Source organism: Gastrolobium bilobum, unplaced genomic scaffold, assembly GCF_033153095.1.
Source record: "Gastrolobium bilobum isolate Gb01-03AN ecotype WA unplaced genomic scaffold, APGP_CSIRO_Gbil_v1 utg10387, whole genome shotgun sequence".
NCBI classification, from domain to species: domain Eukaryota; kingdom Viridiplantae; phylum Streptophyta; class Magnoliopsida; order Fabales; family Fabaceae; genus Gastrolobium; species Gastrolobium bilobum.
Window position 1 is genome coordinate 73,364 of NW_026895296.1, and position 6,000 is coordinate 79,363.

Here is a 6,000-nt window from a genome sequence, read left to right on the forward strand (position 1 = left end):
ACTCCCTTTTTAGCATAATTATTAGTAAGAACACACCAACGGCCTATCAGCTACAATGGCAATAACAGAAAACATTGGCTTGATGTCCTTACAAAGGAAAAGTTTTGAATCATATAATTGATAGAAAAATTCTGTTTATTTTATGAGTGCGCCCAAGGCAACGAGCACATTGGCATATTACAAGATTTGATTGAAAGACCATTAAGATGCACATGGCTCGTTAAGTTAGTAGCATCTCTTTGTCTATAGAATTAACTTGATATTTAATTTTTTTGGTTTTGTTTTTGGTAACAGATATTTGCTATTTTTTGATTGATACTATATTTGTATTGGGTAAACAATCTCCTGTCTATTATATTAACTCGATTACACTATACATAAATATGAATTTGCTATTCACATCATTTTCCTGCTACCAATTGCTCCTTAATGTAAAATAATAATATGTCAAAGAGTATACCAAAATAATAATAATAATAATAATATGTCAAAGAAAATTTGAATAACAAGTAGGCAGCAACTATATATCTATTAGGGGAATTTTCATCTATACCTAAAATGTTACGCTCTTCCTTACACCTATGATTTTTTAAGGAAAAAGAAAAAAAGAAAGAGTCAACAGAATATAATAGATGTAAGTGGTAAGTATATATTTTTTAGGTGTAGAAATAACATTATTGATATTTATGTGTAACGCCTCATCTCCAGCCAATTATTTAGCATTAATATGATATTTAGCGCACCAAATTTTAAACTTAATAAATGCATAAGCTAACTGATTAACTTTTTCCTTTTCCTTATGTATTACAATTTTTATTGCTTTTTTGGTCAAAATAAAACAGGCAGCATTTTGTCTATATTTTGGACCACTGAAATAATTCCCACCATGATAATCTCAACGTGATTGACAGTTTAATATAATCTAGGCATAAACTATATTACCCAGCCATCCATGGCATAGACATAACAGGTCTCAAAACAATGTCCATAGAGCTACTTACATGATTACATCAACTAACCAAAAGAGATGTAATTAAATAAGTAACCTAGATATATGCAAACATAACTAACAAAATAGATAAACTATCAACATGGCATAGACATTTCTTATGCTCTCTAAAAGAATACATGACATATACATCTCAAAAGAATAACAACATCATGATGTCATGTACAAAATGAAATAGCAGTCATAATCCTGACTATCAAGTCAGATAATATCTCTCCTCTGGCCTCTTGCCGCGTGATACCTCAGCATCATCAGCTACTGTACCTGAAATAGTAATTCCCATAACGCGGGATGCGATGATAATCTCAACAACTAGGGGTCCTTGGAGGGCTCCTCCACTCCCAGGTTCACTTCAGGCATAATATCGCAGTATAAAAGCATATATGCGTCAAAATATGTATATCAATGAATGTGTGCAATAATAAATCTTACTGGCCAGAGAATACAACAAGTATGCATTATGCAAGGAAACACTGTCTTGCAACATACCGTATAAGGAAATTGTAACAGCCCGTTGTACACCGGGATTGTTAACATTAATTATGATATTAAGCGCAGTTACAATCACAGCAATTCTTTTATAAAAATGCGAGTAAACTTTTTCCGTTATTACGCGAGCATTTAAAACAATAAAAAACGTAATAATTAAAAGTTGTGACCGTAACTGTAAACACTTTGCGGAATACTTAATTAAACTAATTTTGTAACTTATTTTACTTATTACAAGTCACTAAGGGATTCCCATAAACCCACTTAGCATAATTCTCACTTTTACGTTTTCTACCCTTCCGAACATGGTTCGGTTATTATTTTTGTGCGGACACACTGCACAAAACCAGTCCTTCATCTTTAACTATCTTTTTTTCTTACTTAAATACCTTTCCAATGAGCCATCACACGAGTCATTTCGATCTCGTTTGCTCCGGATATCGCCGTTTGAAGTTGGACAAGCAAAACTGCCAACCAATCCAAAAACAGCTCCAAACATCCTTCACTCCACGAATTACTGCAGAAAATCCACTCTACCAATTTCTCTCAAATTTTTATACAACAAACTAGACACCTTAAGCTTCAATTTGATATATCACACACTTAGTTTGACTAAGAAACGAAGCATAAATTAATTTCCCAAAACTGGTCCAGATCTGCCACAAGTGCAGTGAGCAATTGGGCAGTCTGAACTCTTTGCCTTCTCCAGGCCGGTGCCCAACCCAGAATTCTCTCAGATTTTACCACAAGTTAGAGGACATCACAACCTTCAAAATAGCATATGATACGTCCCTATCGGACCTCTGTGAAGGGAGATATGCTCTCTCGAAGTTCGCCTAAATTCTGCCAATTCTACAGAAAATTCGCCAGAGTTTCCTTTGTTTTTACAAAATCCCAAAGTTTGCAAATGCTTTCTAATACGGTATTAGTAATACCTCAAATGTACCTAATAACCAATGGGTGGCACACACAAGGACCAACAATGCCTTGGGGCACTTACAACCCAACTCAGTTTATAGTTATTACACAATTCATATCATGTTGCTCACTTCATTTTATCCTTAACTTATTTCAATCACCAATGTCCATTTACATGCATCTTCTAAGCATACACATAATTATAATCCTAGAATAGGCCTAAAGCCCTTCCATCATATTACATCTTACAAATTCATAACTTTAAATTACAACTTGAAACATAAAGCTTAAAATAACACGTACAACATGTACCTAGACTTAGGCAAACTAGCATGAACAAATATGACATGAAACTCATCCTACATACATATGGGATGTTCATGCCCTAAGTCTATCCTAGGCCCAATGGCCATCAAAATGCAAAATGTAGAAATGCTCTCCAACACTCATCCTACGGGCCTCTTGCCCGCCGCTCCTGTGCCACTGCTACCTCCTGAAATAAAGCCCCCAAGACGGGGTGAGATATAGGAATATATCTCAGTAACCCAGAGGTTCTGGAGAAAACTCCACCCAATGGTTCACTTCGATACATATAAATAATAAACAATAACCTCTTTTAAAAACGGAATAAAGCAAGGGATTTAGAGAAATTGGGGAATATATGAATACAAAATACGACGAAGTTGGAATGGTAGCTACGAATACCACGCAACGCCCTGCCTAATGGCTTGGCATATAAGCCTACGGGTCTCATCCAAGGCGTGTTCTAAGAACAGCTAACCAAGGTACCCTTCACATCCGCATACACCCGAGACTTCCTAGTTTACTCCTATCCGGATCACACACCACGACCCTAGGTCAACTGGAACTCCCTCTCGGAGACCTATCCAGTGGAAGTCCGAAACGCCCGAAGGCAAAAACTGTCTATTGGCCAGAGACTCGGTACCTACGTACCAACATACATATTACATGCATGATCATGTTATTCTACACTACTCGTATACACTTCCTACCATCACCCTCAACGGGTATGGTGGAACACACAAAGGGAACAAGCCCCAGTACCAAGAGGTTACCTTAATAAGTTCCTCCACTTAGCTCCACAGCAGTATACTCTCCGAGCTCGTCACTCAACAGAATGCCTACACAGAGGGCATTTCCAATTACTCAAAACTCATACGAATACATGTCAGTTAACAATTATACAAGCATAATTCAATCACTTACCTTAATCCCACTTGGTCCAGGACCAAGGGCAATCCACCGACTCATGGTTCGGGGTTCAAATCGACGTACGGCAACCTACAACACCATATACAAATCATCAGTACACGGCAATTCGATCAAAATACGAAAAACACCAAAAATCACCCCTACACCTTGTAGGTTCGGCCTTCTTAGGCTTATTTCACATTTTATTTTTCTAAATTTTCTTTCTCATTTTATTATACCTCCTTAGGTTGCCAAAAGGCCATACCAAGTGTCGTTTTTTACTTTACGTCTTTTAAACAACGTTTTGCCTAATATTTTACTCTAGGATCCTTTATGATATTTAACACCCTCGATTATTTTTCATCGATCCTTCAACCTTCAAACCACCACACAACCCATCTAAATACCATTTAACACATGATCCATCAACCAATCCATGCCAACAACATCAAATCCCTAAAATTCCCTACATGGCCGAATTGTCAACTAGGTAATTCCAAAGGATTTTCACTCAATTTTAATCACTCTACACCTCATACAATCTCATTATATCAACATTCAAACACGCAACAACTCACCTGTAGAAAATCTTAGATTTATGCGGAAGCGGTTTAGGACCTAGTACATTGGTATGCTTACCGAATCATCCTTGTTTCACAATTACCTCTCGGTGCGCAGGTCTCGTGTAGAATCTTCCCTTGTAGGATTCCTCTTCACGAACAGCTCACCTCAGCGCCGCAGCACGAACAACCTCCTTGAAGCTGGACTGTGGTAGATCTTCCAAACTATCTCTCGAGGAGGAAGGGGAAGTGTGTGGGCACTGATTAGATTCTGAGCTTGCCTCTTTCTCACAAAAAGGACCTTGGAGGCTGATGACTTAAGAGGTACTACTTATATGGGTTCCAAGAAACCCTAACTCATTGGGCTCTAGGTTCCTTGGGCTCTTCTCATACTAATAACCCATTTGGGCTTTAGTAAAAGAGTAAACCCAACAATCCCCCACTTGCTCTTTTGGATACAAACTTGAGTCGTAAAACCCAAGATCATGTAACCCATAAGTCATCATCTATCTGAAAAATACCCCATCCCTTGTCTCAAGCTAGCTTGGGGATCTACCATCTGTTATTAATCAAGGCTCCTGATAATCAACGAATAATTATCTAATTCGGTGCTACTCCACTAAAAGCCCGAACTTGAACTCCAAGATTAACAACACTTATAACATGAATATGCATCGCCCCTTTGTAGAATGTCTATAATTGATTGACAAGTTTTCTGTAACTCAATCAATTATTTATTCCCTTGACTATAATAGTTTCTTTAATGGATTACATGCACTGGCCAGTGTCTTTAATATCCAAGTACCGAAACATATCAAGGGGACATATCCTACAAATTCCATGTTGTTTATCTCATAAATACCGATAATCAAATAATCTCACTCCCAAAATACCGAGTTATTGGCCGTCAATAGATCGAACCTCACCCGTTGGTAAATCAAAGAATGAAAACTATTTGATTACCTATTTATAATAAACTCAGGATTAAGAGCAATCACATAATTATAGTTAACTAGAGATTTGATACCTTATGACAGAAAAACAACCTTAATCAAATCTCTCCTTGATCCTTTCAATGTGAATGTTAATTCACACCAATATTTTACAATGATTCGGACAAAATCATTTCATAAAATATTGCAGCCTGAATAAAGTTCCCAACTTTATTTAACGGCTGTGACTCCATTCATCAATTGTGAGAACCTATGATCATGTCCTCCATGAACGTATCCATATGATCATATACTTCACAATTTGATCCGAACCTTTATGTTTGTAAATAGTGCGCAAAATAAATAAATAAAACCTTATTTATGAAATTCAGAAAATGATTTTATTGTTTCATCGTCTTATTCCAAGAGCACAATAAAACCAATAACTCCCACTTGCTTAATGCAAGTCTGGGATCCTCCTAAGACCCAAAGAAGTAATATGCCTCTCGAACACAAGTTCAGGCAAACTCTTAGTAACTGGGTCTGCAAGATCCACCTCTAATGCTATCTGAGTTTAGTGAAAAACTCATAGCTCGAGGTTGATTTTCTTGAGTCAATATCGACTTGAAATAACTGAATATTTGAAAACTCAGCTTTTCAAGACTCCCACTAGAATATAATATAATATCTCTCGTTCTCCAAAGATACTTGAGTACATGCTTAAGAATAATATAGTATTCCTCTAGGTTCAAAATGGTACTATCTCACTACTCCCACTACGTGACAGATGTCTGGTTTAACGCCCAACATGATATGCGTGAGTCTACCTTTGCCAAAGCATAAGATATCTTGCTCATGCATTCATCCTTCTTAGAAGTCT